Source organism: Gossypium arboreum, chromosome 6 (genome assembly GCF_025698485.1).
Source record: "Gossypium arboreum isolate Shixiya-1 chromosome 6, ASM2569848v2, whole genome shotgun sequence".
NCBI classification, from domain to species: Eukaryota; Viridiplantae; Streptophyta; class Magnoliopsida; order Malvales; family Malvaceae; genus Gossypium; species Gossypium arboreum.
In genome coordinates this window covers 4,411,474-4,427,815 of record NC_069075.1, presented here as the reverse complement: position 1 = coordinate 4,427,815, position 16,342 = coordinate 4,411,474, and positions in this window count along the sequence as shown.

Here is a 16,342-nt window from a genome sequence, read left to right as displayed (position 1 = left end):
GAAAGTGAAAATGTGTTTTATGAATTAGTATATTGATGAATTTTAATTGTATGATTGTTAGTAGCAAACGTAGCATCGGATCGTCATCAAAGAAGGGAAAAGAGAAAGTGAACGAAGATATCGATTAAATTCGATAAATAGTGGTTTGTATTTCTATAAACCGAGCTTAATCGTTATTGCTATATTTGATATTTATATTGTATGAAAATGTGAATGAGGTAAGTATTTTTACCATATTGAAATGAATGTGATTTTGAATACCCTATTAACAGTGTCGGGCTAGTCGGATATAGTTGACATGTCATAGGAATTGGAAGTATTGGGATATTCCGACATTGAGTCGATGAGACACTATGTGTCGACTACTGTTAAAGTTCCGGATTTGTTCTGATGAAGTACTTTGTGTACTATAATGTTAAAGTTCCGGATTTATTCCGATGAAGCACTATGTACTTATCCCGGAGTGTGGGTTGGATCCGTGTATCCGTCAGTGTCCGAGTTATGTTAATAAGGGTAAATAAAGTAAAGGTTATTAAAGTACTGATTGATATTGAATAATAGCAATAATGTGTTTGAATTACCATGTTTTAAAGTTGATTAAGCTATTGTTTATAGAAATACCACTGAGAGTATTCTCAGCGTACGGTTTGTTTCGTCTTGCAGCTAGGTATGAAAGTATAAGGACTCAAAGATACAAGCCGATCCCCAAACTCAAATTGGTGAAGTTTCTATCTTTTGGAAAATGGCATTGTACCTAGGATGTCTTTTGGTTATATTGAAAGTATCTAAGTTGTTAAATGATATTTTGGTATGTTTTGTAAATGTTACCAAAACCTTAAGAATGGTATGTTTTGATATGTTAGTGAAGAGTAATAAGAGGAATTGTTGGTAAATGTTGTAGAAAGAAGAAATGAAGATGTTATAAACTTAGTTATCAACATTTTATACTAAAACAGATTTGGACAGTAACAGTAGTCCAACTTTGAAAATATACCAAAAATAGTATAAAGTGAATTAGATGATGAATAAAATATGTAATTGAAGCTTAATGAATCTATTTTTATATGGAAGAAACAAAATTGGTAAAAGAGTTGTATTTTATGAGATATTTACGTTTTGGTGAAACAGGGTTAGAACAATTTCTGGATTCCCTGTTCTGACTTTAGAAATTCACCATAAATTGTGTATTAAGAATTAGGACTCAAACTTTATATGTATGGATTCATTATTGAGTCTATTTTTAATTTAAAGAAATGGCATAGTCATTGGATTTCTGTACAGGAAGAAATTTGATTCGAAGTGCACAAGGGTCAGAGTAGCTGAACCCTGAAATAGGGGAGACTTCTTATAATAAACTGTACTAATTGGCCTGACCAAAAATTCTAGAAAAAATTAGTAAGTAGATATATGAGTCTAGTTTCAGGGAAAATTTACGGAATTGGATTTCGAGTTTTGTAACTCGAGATATGATTTTTTTAGCGACTGTGACGCAGATGGATAGTTTACTACGAAAACTGTTTAAGTGCTAAGATAAGTTTTGTAATGTCTCCTGCTTGACTCCGGCAACGGTCTCGGGTAGGGGGGACGTTACAATATTGATTGGTATCAGAGCTATTTAGGTTTAGTCGGTTCTAGGACTAAATCGAATGTCAATGGGAATCTAGAGGTACATGCCATTACTGAGTCAAATTTGAGTTGGGATTGGATGCTGATATGTTTGTTGAATATTTTTGTTTTATAGCATTAAGAATGTCTGATAAAAGCATTGAGGATACTGATCAAGAGATGTATAGTGAAGATGATGAACCGTATAATGTGAATGAATCGGAGTCTGCAACTCCAAGTGTGAATCCAGTAGGAAATCAACCAAATGTTGGAAGTGACAATACTGAAGTCTTTAGAATAATCGCCGATGCCCTTCAAAAAGCAGTAGGAACTATGCTTGCTACGTCCTCTATCCCTACTACCCGAAGAGCTCCAATTAAAGAATTGAGAAAATATGGAGCTACAGAATTTTTGGGTGCCAAGGGAATTGATTCGACTACTGCTGAAAATTGGTTAAAGACTACAAAGAGAGTTCTGAAGCAACTTGAATGTACACCACAAGAAAGCTTAGTGTGTGTTGTCTCATTACTGCAAGAGGAAGCTTTAGTATGGTGGGAATCAGTGATTCAGAATGTACTTGAGGAACAGATAAGTTGGGACTTCTTTCAAAAAGAGTTTCAAAATAAGTATTTGGGAGAAATGTACATAGAAGACAAAAGACAAGAGTTCTTAACACCTGAAACAAGGTGAGATGCTTATAGTGGATTATGAACGAGAATTTCGAGATTGAGCAGATATGCCATCGAGTTTGTACCGATCGAAGCCGACCGATGTAAAAGATTTTTAAGAGGATTACGTGATGAATTTAGACTACGTTGATGCCTCTTAGAATCACCGAGTTTATGGATTTAATGGAAAGAGCTAAGATGATTGAACAAATTCTTGGAAGGGATAAAAAGTCCAAGTTGCTCATTCGATGAAAAAACGTCCGGAATGGTTAGTTCAAGTCCGCACCCTAAGCGGTCAAAGGAATCACGAGGTAATTGGAGATTTAGTTCTCGATCGAAAAGGAGTGATCGAGGTCGGAAAAGACAGACTCTCATGTTTCTTGGCGATATCCAAGTCCGCCGAATCTGAAATTCCAATATGTGAGCATTGTGGAAACCGACACAAAGAGGAGTGTAGAAAATTGATGGAGGTTGTTTCCGTTGTGGAGCTACCGATCACTTTATTAAAGATTGCCCAAAGATATCTGGAACAACACCGATGAGTGCAAAGATCTGAATTTGCTTCCAGAGGTCGGGATCAGCCAAGTAGTTCGTTTGCTAGAGGTGGTACTAGAAGAACTAGTGAGAGTGCTACACAACAATCTGAAGCTAGAGCTCCAGCTCGGCGTATGTTGTGAGGACTCGAGAAGAGAAAGATGCTCACGATGTGGTGACAGTATATTCTTATTGAATTCAGATCCGTTTATGCTTTAATAGACCTGGGTCATCACATTCATATGTTAATCTGAAAGTAGTTGAGACAAAAAATTAGAGTTTGAATTGTCTAAAGTTATAATAGAAGTGTCTAGTCCATGGGACAAACTACTTTAGTGAACCATATATGTCGAAGATGTTCGTTAATGATTCAAGATAGAATATTCCTGTTGATCATTGATTATGCCATTTGGCGACTTTGATGTTATTTTGGGAATGGACCGTTATCGAACATGGAGTGATTTTAGACCGTTATAAGAAGAAGTTTATTGTTCGTAATGAAAGTGAAGATAGAATTGAAGTAAATGGTATTCGGACTAGTGGATCAATTCGTATTGTTTGACCATTAAAGCTAGCAAGCTTCTTCATCGAGGTTGTAATGCTTTCTTAGCATATGTGATTAATTCGGATTCAGTTGAAAGTCGATGTAGTAAAATTGATTGTATGTGAATTTTCGATGTATTCCCGAGGAATTACCGGATTACCCCGATCGAGAGGTAGAATTTGTGATTGAAGTCTACCTGTCATGATCCGGTATCGATACCTCCGTATCGTATGGCACCTACTGAGCTAAAGGAATTAAAAGTACAGTTGCAAGACTTATTGGACAGAGGTTTTATACGACCTAGTACATCACCATGGGGAGCTCCAATGTTATTTGTTAAGAAGAAAGATGGGTCGATGCGATTGTGCATTGATTATCGACAACTCAACAAATTGACTGTCAAGAACAAGTATCCACTTCCCCGAATAGATGATTTGTTTGATCAACTGAAAGGAGCTTCCGTATTTTCAAAGATTGATCTAAGGTCGGGATACTATCAGTTGAAAGTAAAAGAGTGCGATATATTGAAGACGGCATTCCGTACGAGGTATGGGCATTATGAATTTTTAGTGATGCCATTTGGACTGACAAATGCCCCTGCTGCTTTTATGGATCTTATGAATCGGATTTTCAACCATACTTGGATCGGTTCGTAGTAGTTTTTATCGACGATATTTTGGTGTATTCCAAGTCGAAAAAGATCATGAGCAACATCTCCGATTGTTTTGCAAATACTACGAGAAAAGCAATTGTACGGAAAATTGAGCAAGTGTGAATTCGGTTATCGAAGTTGTGTTTCTTGGTCATGTCGTATCGGCGGATGGAATTAGAGTGGATCCAAAGAAGATTGAAGCGGTTATTCGGTGGAAAGTTCCTAAGAATGTATCGAGGTACGAAGTTTTCTCGGATTGGTGGTTACTATCGAAGATTCGTCAACGGATTTTCAAAGATAGCCTTACCGATGACCAAGCTACTACGAAAAATATTCCATTTGTTTGGAATGAGCAATGTCGAAAAAGTTTTGAAGCATTAAAACGAATGTTAACAGAGGCACCGGTGTTGACTTTACCGAATCGAAAGAGATTTTGTAGTGTACGGTGATGCTTCATTGAGTGGATGGATGTGTCTTGATGCGAGCGGAAAGTCATTGCTTATGCTTCACGGCAATCGAAACCGCATGAACGCAACTATCCAACTCATGATTTAGAATTAGCAATGTAATTTTGCCTTGAAGATTTGGAGGCACTATCTTTATGGTGAAAAGTGCTATGTTTATCTGGATCATAAAAGTTTGAAGTATCTACTTTCACAAAAGATTTGAATCGAGACAAAGGCGTTGGATAGAGCTTCTAAAAGACTATGATTGTGTCATAGACTATCATCCAGGAAGGCTAATGTAGTAGCCGACGACCGAGTAGAAAAAGCTGCGATTGAATTACGAGTAATGTTTGCACAACTTAGTATCATGAAGATGGAAGCCTTTTGACCGAATTAAGAATAAAGCCAGAATGTTTGATCGAATCGGATCAAGACAGTTAGAAGATGATAAGTTGTTAAAAAAGAGATGATTCGGAATGGTACAATGAAAATTTTAGCATTGATGGAAATGGTCGCTTAGATTTCGAATCGACTTTGCATTTCGAATAATTACGAGTTGAAAGAGTTAATTCTTGAGAAGCTCATAATAGTCCATTTGCATTTCATCACGGAGGTATGAAAATGTATCGTGATTTGCGTGAATTGTATTGGTGGTCGGGAATGAAAAAGGATATAACGAATATGTGGCAAAGTGTTTGACTTGTCAACGAGTGAAGGCGAGAACATCAAGTTCCATCGGGATTACTTCAACCCATCAATATTCCCGAATGGAAATGGGACCGAATAATGATGGACTTTGTGACGGGATTACCGATGTCTACAAGTAAAAGAATGCTATTTGGGTAATAGTTGATCGACTTACGAAGTCACTCATTTCTTAGTTGTGAGAACCGATTGGTCGTTAAAGAAACTTCTTGAGGTTTATGTCCGGAAATCATTAGATTACATGGTATTCCAAAATCAATAATTTCGACGAGAGATCCAAGGTTTACGTCAAGGTTTTGGAAGCAATTACATGAATCTTTCGATTTTCGACTTCATTTTAGTAAAGCTTTTCATCCACGATCGATGGTCAATCTGAGCGGTAATACAAATTTTAGAAGATATGCTTGAGCTTGTATGATTGATTTTAAGTCTAACTGGGAATATTATTTGTCATTAGCCGAATTTGTGTATAATAATAGTTTCTAGTCAAGTATACAGATGGCACCGTATGAGGCTTTGTATGGACGAAGATGCCGATCACCCGTATGTTGGATAGAACTGAATGAGAAGAAGATGATTGGACCTGAATTGGTTCAAGAAACGGAAAGTACTGATTAAGAAAATTCGGAAAGATTGAAAACTTTTGATAGACGAAATCGTGCAGATTTGAAACGACGGGATATTGAATACTCGATCGGGGATAAAGTATTTTTAAAGGTTTCACCTTGGAAGAAAATTCTAAGATTTGGTCAAAAAGGAAAATTAAGTCCTCGTTTTATTGGGCCTTACGAAGTTATTGAGAGAATTGGACCAGTAGCGTATCGATTGGCCTTACCTCCTGAACTACAGAAAATGCACGATGTCTTCCATGTTTCTATGCTAAGAAGATATCGATCGGATCCTTCACATGTTATTACGACCGAGAATGTAGAGATTCGACCTGACTTATCGTATGAAGAAGAACCAGTTGAGATTCTAGCACGAGAGGTAAAAGAATTACGTAATAAACGTATTCCTTTAGTAAAAGTGCTATGGCGAAGTCACAGTGTTGAAGAAGCTACATGGGAACCAGAAGAAACGATGAGATCTCAATACCCCCATCTCTTTTCAGGTAAATTTCGAGGACGAAATTTATTAAGGGGGAGAGAATTGTAATGAACCGAAAGTTACGGTATCGGAAATTGAGTCTTGAGTACTGTTTCCGTGAAATTTATTCATGAATATTTATTAGAAATATTTATGAATTATAGTTGAATGGTTATTTAGTGTTTAATTAAGTGAAGTAGCTTGAATTTAGTTTAAAGGATTAAATTGCATAAGGAATAAAAGTTTAATTATAGATTAAAGAAGTAAAAGGGACTAATCTAGCAATTAGACCCTAAGTGCCATGTGTGTGAATGTATGATATAACATGTGTAATAGTTGGTATATATGTGTAATAGCTATAAGATATTTTATGTTATAGCTATTACACATGTTAATTATATTTTTATAGGTTAATAATAATATAATATAGTATAATGAATAAATAATAATGAGTAAAGAAACATAGAAAGAGTTACAGAGAGCAAACGTGAGAAAGAAAGAAGGAAAGAAAGAAAGAAAAGAAAAGGGAAATTTGAGGATTAAGGCCCTAAAGTTTAATTGGTAAGTTATTTTAGCTCATTTTCTTATGATTTTTATGTTTATGGATGCCTAATTCAAAGTTCTACATGTATGAGGTTAAAATGAAGAAAAATAGAAAATTTTAGATATTGATTTAGTTGAATAAATTGAGGTTTTATGGGTTAAATTGATAGGAATTGAAGTTAGAAGTGAAAATTGAGTGATTTATTAAAAGAATTCTAAGTTAGGTTTAAATAGGGATTAAGTTGAATAGAGCTCAAAATTTATGTTTTATAATGAATTTTATGAGTTAGAAATTGTTAATGAGTTGATTAAAAGAGAATATGAAGCTTAAGTTAAAGAAAAAAGATTAGTAATGGAAAAAGGACGAAATTGGAATTTTGTAAAAGTTTGATAGAAAGTGAAAATGTGTTTTATGAATTAGTATATTGATGAATTTTAATTGTATGATTGTTAGTAGCAAACGTAGCACTGGATACGTCATCAAAGAAGGGAAAAGAGAAAGTGAACGAAGATATCGATTAAATTCGATAAATAGTGGTTTGTATTTCTATAAACCGAGCTTAATCGTTATTGCTATATTTGATATTTATATTGTATGAAAATGTGAATGAGGTAAGTATTTTTACCATATTGAAATGAATGTGATTTTGAATACCCTATTAACAGTGTCGGGCTAGTCGGATATAGTTGACATGTCATAGGAATTGGAAGTATTGGGATATTCCGACATTGAGTCGATGAGACACTATGTGTCGACTCATTATTAAAGTTCGGATTTGTTCCGATGAAGTACTTTGTGTACTATAATGTTAAAGTTCCGGATTTGTTCCGATGAAGCACTATGTGCTTATCCCGGAGTGTGGGTTGGATCCGTGTATCCGTTAGTGTCCGAGTTATGTTAATAAGGGTAAATAAAGTAAAGGTTATTAAAGTACTGATTGATATTGAATAATAGCAATAATGTGTTTGAATTACCATGTTTTAAAGTTGATTAAGCTATTGTTTATGGAAATACCACTGAGAGTATTCTCAGCGTCGGTTTGTTTCGTCTTGCGAGGCTAGGTACGAAAGTATAAGGACTCAAATACAAGCCGATCCCCAAACTCAAATTGGTGAAGTTTCTATCTTTTGGAAAATGGCATTGTACCTAGGATGTCTTTTGGTTATATTGAAAGTATCTAAGTTGTTAAATGATATTTTGGTATGTTTTGTAAATGTTACCAAAACCTTAAGAATGGTATGTTTTGATATGTTAGTGAAGAGTAATAAGAGGAATTGTTGGTAAATGTTGTAGAAAGAAGAAATGAAGATGTTATAAACTTAGTTATCAACATTTTATACTAAAACAGATTTGGACAGTAACAGTAGTCCAACTTTGAAAATATACCAAAAATAGTATAAAGTGAATTAGATGATGAATAAAATATGTAATTGAAGCTTAATGAATCTAATTTTATATGGAAGAAACAAAATTGGTAAAAGAGTTGTATTTTATGAGATATTTACGTTTTGGTGAAACAGGGTTAGAACAATTTCTGGATTCCCTGTTCTGACTTTAGAAATTCACCATAAATTGTGTATTAAGAATTAGGACTCAAACTTTATATGTATGGATTCATTATTGAGTCTATTTTAATTGAAACAAATGGCATAGTCATTGGATTTCTGTACAGGAAGAAATTTGATTCGAAGTGCACAAGGGTCAGAGTAGCTGAACCCTGAAACAGGGGAGACTTCTTATAATAAACTGTACTAATTGGCCTAACCAAAAATTCTAGAAAAAAATTAGTAAGTAGATATATGAGTCTAGTTTCAGGGAAAATTTACGGAATTGGATTTCGAGTTTCGTAACTCGAGATATGATTTTTTTAGTGACTGTGACGCAGATGGATAGTTTACTACGAAAACTGTTTAAGTGCTAAGATAAGTTTTGTAATGTCTCCTGCTTGACTCCGGCAACGGTCTCGGGTAGGGGGGACGTTACACTTAGGGACTGCCTCATAGCTATAGAGACATTGTAATTGGGTGGCTTGATGGTGTAGTGATGTTCTTGGAGGAAGTGCATGTCCTTAGAACACAGTTTTCCCACCTACATTTTTTCATGTAATTCTGGTGGAGAATAGGATAGCTTTTGAATTTTTTTCTGTATTCTATTATATATATTTTAGATTTTTTTAATAATTATTTATAATTATTTTGATTTTTTTTACATTTTTTCACTTATTTAAAATGAATTTGGGCAATTGGTTATGGTCCATTTTATATAAATAAAAAAATATTTGCATGCTACGTCAAGATGCTGTCACGATCAAATCAGTCAACTGATAGTTTCCGCTAGTAAAAGGGGTCAATTAATTTTTTTACATCACTAAAGGTTTAATTGGATGTGTTTTTTTTCATAATGACTAAATTGATTTTTAATTTTAGTATTCTCTTGACCCTTTAGCATAAATTATATAATATATATAACATAATATAATCTATTATAAACATAGAAAATGGATCGGGTCAACCAGCTCTAACATTGAATGTTTAAGGTCAAGCTTAATTCATTTTTTAAACAAGTCTAATGTTTTTCTTTGTCCAAATTCATTTTTCGAACCTAATATCTTTATCCATATCTTTCTAAATTTTGAATCAACCTTTAAGTTTAATCTAATTGCCCGACTCATGAATAAGTTTAATACAAATACTTCAAAATTTATAATAATAAAACATTCTAAAAAACTCTAAAGTACCCTTGCCCCTATTTAAAGCTTTTGCTGTTGAAATTTAGGCGTAAAAATTCCGCATGCCATCCCACAAGTAAATTTTCCCAAAATGTCGTTTTTTTAATAAAAAATTATTGGATAAGTCTATATCTTTTAAAATTTATGGGATTAGATCGAAATAACGAAAACGCTAATGAATTTGTAAAAAAACACTTCTAGTTAGAAGTATTTTTTTATTAATATACTAAAAACACTTCCAAATGAAAACGTTTTCATTATTTCGATCTAATTTTATAATTTTTCAAAAAAAAAAACTTAATCCAATAATAGAAATTCAACCCATCCTATTATATTGTAATTGAAATCCACGTCTGATATATGCAAATTTACTTTTGTTTTGATGATGGAAACTAGTTTTGTAGCACCCCTAAAACCCGGCCCAGAAATTATGGCCGGATCCGACGTGCCACATCAAAAACGTTAAATTTTTTTTTTTTTCATTCTAAGTCCAGAAAATCGTACTTGATGTTCAAAAGATTAATTCATTAAGTATTAAAGTGAATGGAAGCTGTGCACCAGGTAGGAAACCGGAAAAGAGGTGGTAAGTCCATCGACCGCTAAGTACCAAGCTCCTTCGGATCCAATCCTAGACATGCATACCGCCATTGCCACACCTTAACGTCATGGATATTTCTAGGAAACCGATTTGATTAAGTCATTTTAGGAAAAGTGATTAATTTTGGAAAATACTTTCATTGCGGAAGCTTTGCTTGTTGTCGTGTTATTTTGAAATCAATTGTTGTTTTTGAAAACGCCCTAAAGCTATCCAATTTCAACAGTTAAAATAAGTAATACCTATCTTAGTAATACATATTAAAACCATCAAAAATAATTAAGCGGCCTTATTATATTTAAAACCCAAAACTTCAAACGTAAATAAAAGGATGTCCAGTTCACGGAAGAAAATCAAACTTTCGAGCGGGTGGCCACTCAAAATTCCCTCACGACTCCAAGCCCACTATGGTTGGGGATTTCTGCGTGGATGAAAATAAAAGGGTGAGTTTGGGAAACTCGATGTGTAAGGAAAACCCATTCAAAGCCCAAGTCAGCTCAAGCCTATCGGGCCTAAGCCCATTCATGTAACAGTGGGTCTTGGACCGAGCCCTTTTCAGATTACAATAAACCGGGCCTTAGCCCTTATTCAGATAATGAGATGGCCCATAGGCCCATTTCAAAATACATGCAACATCAATAACATATGCAAGCCCATTTGGGAGACTACTCAACCCACCAACCACTACACTCCACCCGTACCAGCCATACACTCCATGTGGGGATAGCTCAACCCACCCACCCAACACTCCACGATTCTTGACATTGCCGCTCGATTAACGATAAATTGAGGCAAAGCCTCCAAGACGTGGACAAGCCACTTTCAATACTTCCTCCGTCAATATCCCAATCTCATGCATCGATAATAACAACATGGCATGCAAGAAAATAACAACATCAAACATGCATTTAAGTCAATTTAACCTAGGGGTATTTCGATAATTTATCTCCTAGGGGTAAAATTGTAAATTTTCCATTTTTAAAGGTATTTCAGTAATTTATCTATTTTAGGGTTTTTCATGCATATTCCTACTTTTCATGTACTAACAGAATCACGTACCGAGGGTTCTTACCGAATTGGGCCCGTTGGCCAATCATTCCAATTTTGACCAATTAAGCCCAAAAATATCGATGGCACAGAAATCATGCACTTTGCAGTCCAAATTTTGCAGCTTACCAAAAACATTAATCGATTTACCTTACGAGCATTCGCACACTCGCAAATCTACAAAATACCGGTTTTCGGCATTTCGGCTTTTCGACTTTTGCCGATCCAGACTAAGAAAGAGGGTGTTAGTTACACACCTGTTTGCGACGATATGTTGACGAGATCCACACACGAACCGCCTACAATTGGATTACTAACACGTTAATCTAACTATCCAAATACAAACTACATATTAACCCCTTACAATATTCGGCCAACCACACCTACAGATCATAGTGAGCTTATAAGAAATTAATAAGCAACTCATTAACAAATTTTTGTTAATGTTTACCACATAATCATAATTTCACTGCAAGCTGTCTTCCTAAGCAACAGTCACTAAATCATTTATAACTGGAGCTACGAAACTCCAAATCAAGTGCCGTTAATTTTCCCTGAAAATAGACTCATATATCTTCTATCCATAGAATTTTCAGAATTTTTGGTTTAGCCAATAAATACCAGATTTTTCTCAAAGTTTCCCATGTTTCACTGTTTGACTAATCTGACCACTCTTCATTACGAATCAAATTTCTCATTGTACAGAATTCAAAATATGTTCTAGTTTATTTCATTTGAAACTAGACTCATTAAGCTTTAATTACATAATTTATTTAGCTTCTAATTCATCTTCCACAATTTATGGTGATTTTCCAAAGTCACGTTACTGCTGCTGTCCCAAGCAGATTTATTACCAAATCACTCTTTCACACCTAACTTACATGCTTGTTATTTAAACATGTATATCACCAATCAATCATCACATATCTATGATTTTACTTAAGTATAATCTCTATTTCATCATTTTAAAGCACAACATGTTAGCAGATTTTTCCCTTTAGCATCTAAGGCACATGCATGCTCATTTGTTTGGCTCAACTTCACCTATCTTCCATTTTTCATCAAAAGAACATGAAACAACAACCAAAAACTAAAATATGCTTCATGAGTTAAGGTAGAATCAAGAAGAACTCATGAACCTCAAAATAGAAGCAAGGTACCATGAACTTACCTTCAATTTTCTTCCCCAAGTGACCGAACATTCAAGAGCTTTCTCCTCTCCTTTCTCTTCTCTAACTTTAGGCTATGATGAACAAAGATAGACAAAACTTTGTTCTTTTCACCCCTTTTTCTTTTAATAAAATTTCATATTTCATCCATTTAATTCTTTAATACAAAAGACATGAAATGCCCATCATGGAACATTTACCTAAACCATTATAATGGAACATTTACCTAACCCATTATCATGGAATATTTACCTAATCCATTTTCATGGAACATTTACTTAACCCATTATCATTGAATATTTACCTAATCCATTATCATGGAACATTTACCTAACACATTATCAATTTGTACCATGAATTATGGATATCAAGTGCTCATATTGTCTACAACAACATGATGGCTAGCCACTTCATGTAAAATGGGAGGTTTGTCATGCAAATCCTCCTATTTTGCACTCCTATTTATTTGGCCATTTCAATTTAGCCTATAGCATTTTCAAACATTTTCACATAGGTCCTATTTCATAATTTCACTCAGAAATGACAAAATCAAAGCATGAAATTTTGCCAACATTCACAAAATTCCCGAAAATTGGGGCGTTACAAGTTTTGTCCTTTTTATTGCAGCAAAAAATGTCTGTGCTCTATCCTTTTCCATTTATTGTCTGACCCACATGTCTAATTCTCAGCTTTTATTTGTTCACTTAATATGCAAAGAAATCCCCCAAAAAATTCAATTCCCCCATTGAAAGTTTGAAAACTCATATTTTTCAAGGACCCCATGCTGTTGATATAACATGCAAACAAAAAAAAGAGAACCTTGCCTTTTTTTCATTAGGGTTGTAATCGAGCCAAACTATCTAGCTTGCTTAAAATTTGTTGATTGAAACTTAACTCGAGTTTAAATAGATATTATTAGGGATGAAGTTGGGACAAGTACTCCGTTCAAAAATGAGTTTTTTTTTTGTCCAAATACGGTCTAATTTTAAAAAATAAAATAAAATAAATCTGGACTTAACTTTGGTTTGTTTATATTTGATTTTTAAAAAATAATTTTTTAAAAATATAATACACTAAATGCACTAAAAAAGACTAAAATAAAAGTTCTCTAAACACATTAAAAATATTTATATTAAAAACACTACCATAAATATAATAAATATTTTATTGTATTAAATATAAATTTTAAAATTTTATATCTTGAGTTGGTTATTTACTTGGGTAAGTTTTTTAGGTCTTAAGCAATGAGTTTAATTGTTATTGAATTAGTTATTTAATATAAATATAAATATATAATTAATATAACATTATTTTATAACATAATATTCAAGCTGGGCTGGGCCAAGGCAAAAAAAACTACCCAAGCCCATTGTTGGGCTTTATGTTTTATCTAAACCCTCTCATTTTTCGAGTGGGCCTTTAAGCCGAGCAGGTGGCCCAACCTATGAGCAAGTTTAGGTAGGAATAGACCTGTTCATGGGTTGGGTTACCGTCCAAGTCTGAAGGCCAGCCCAAAATTTGAGAGGATTTGGAAAAAATATTAGACCTGGAAAATGGGCTTAGGCAAAAAATATTAGGCTCGTTTAAAATATGGGTTGAGCTTAAGTTTGAACATTCAAGGTCCAAGCCAGCCCGACCTAACCCGCTTTTAAGTTTGTAATGTTTTATATATTATGTAATTTATAACACATAAAAATTAAATTTATAGTAATATATAATACTATAGTGTAAACATTAAAAATGTTAAGATAACTAAATATAAAATTTTAACAAATAAAAAAATTTATAAAATCCTTCAATATTAAACCAAAAACAATATAAATATATATTTTTAAAAATAATTTGGGCAAGCTTAAAATGGACTTGGATTAGCTATTTACAAACACAAGTGGGCTTAGGCAAAATTTTAAGTCCATATTTTAGGACAGTTCGGGCTTTCGCAATCATAAAGTGTGTTAATATCACGTTTAGGTCCAACTCGAATCCGGCCCACAAACACCTTTAGGTAAGAGTAAGGGAAAGCAATTTTTGGTTAAAATAAAGAAAATCAACTAAACCAACTCAATCAGTTTAATCGATTTTAATTTGGACGATTTTTTTTGGTCATGAGTTTTGTTTTGTTAATTATTTCGGTCAATTATCATTTTTTAAATTTTTAAATTTTCAAACTGACCCTACCAAAAAAATCTACTTAATTTAATATATTTTTAATTATTTAAAATATGTTTTTAGTTTATAAAATAAATATATATATTATTCTAGTCCAATAATTAAAGTCAGTTAACCAACCAAATAGATAGACCTAAAGTCGATTCAATTATGTTGCTTCTTGAGCTTTAATTTGGTCGGGTCATTCTTTTGTAGATTATAATTGATTAAATCGATTTAATAAAAAAATTTAACCAAACTGATCAAAAAGACCGAATGTTCACCCCTAACTAGGAGTTTTGGCTTCCCTTAGTTAAATGGTATAATTTCTCTTTTAATTCCACTTAAAATTAAGAGCTCAATTTTAGTCCTTTTTAGATTTGGCCAAATAGAAAACTTTCTTTTTGGTCCACACAAAGAATTATTTATTCAATTTAGATATTTTAACTAAAAATATCTAATTTTATCTCCACCATTTAATTCACTTTTGAACTTATCCTTGAATTCAATTTTAGAAACTCGGGCTTAACCCAAAGTTAAATCCAACTAATACTATTATTTGGATAAGAATGTCTTACAATCACACACAAAAAAAAAAAAAAAATCCACAAACAAAGTTTGAAAGTTACATACTTTTTTGAGGGGACCCTTGGTGTTGATATAACATCTAAACCAAATAAGCAAAAGAAACCCATAAACTAAATAATTACAATGACTTTACTTATTAGTTTACGGGCCATTTAGATGGGCATTTACTCCTCGAGTGGTACACTTAACTTTCTTTTTATATCACATTATAGTATCGTTAAAGTATCTAATCTCAGTGTTACCGTTATTTTTATATTAATCGCAGGTAAACGCATTGTCTATTAGTGGCATATCTAGGGGACTGGCAGGGCTCCGACCCCCCTAAAATGAAAAATTATCCATTAGACCATTTTGAAATTTTAATAATCTAAATTAGTAAATGTAAAAATATACTTTAGCCCCTAAAACGATAAAAATTTAATTTAATTCTTTAAAAATTATAAAAATATAATTTATTAAAAATTAAATTTTAATTTTAGTTCACCTAAACAAATTTTGACTTCACCCCTGTAACCCATCAAAAAAGGGCCCTTAATAAACAATCTAACCACCAAAGGGAAAAAATGAATGGATGGGGTTCCTCGTATTTACACACCTAAAAAAGTTGTTGAGATTTTTAATGTTTGAAATTACTATGATAAAAAAAAGTGAAAGTTATGAAAATTAATTTTGAAAATTAACATAAATTTAAAAATTTATTTCACCTTAATAATACTTTAATTTAATAATTTTAGAATTTGTAAATATATTATAAGCTAGTATTTTTATATTTAAAATAAAATATGAAATATAATTTTCTAGATATTATGAAAACATGTTAATATGTGATTATTTTAATTGATATAAATGTGCTTTTGATTATCATTTAAGGGATGAAATTAAAATTATTAATTTTAAGAGGTTAAAATATAATTTTCATCACGTATTAATTTATAATTTTATCTTTTTAAATGACTAAATAAATTTTTTAATTTTTGAGGCCAAAGTGCAATTTTAATATATATTAAATTATATATTATTATTTATAAAGAAATTAGATTGCAAATTTTCCATTTAGTAAGATTTCTTTTAGTATATCAATAGCAAAATTCAACAAAAATACTAAAAAAAGAGTAAATAATTAGAAGACTCTAGCGGCGAGCGTAGTGGAGACAGCCCTTCTAAATTGGTAATTTTTAATTTAGGCCTTTTATAATTTATAAAAAATTAAATTAGTAATGATAAAATTACTTTAGCCCTTAAAAATAAAAAAATTTAATTAGCTCATTAAAATTATAAAGATA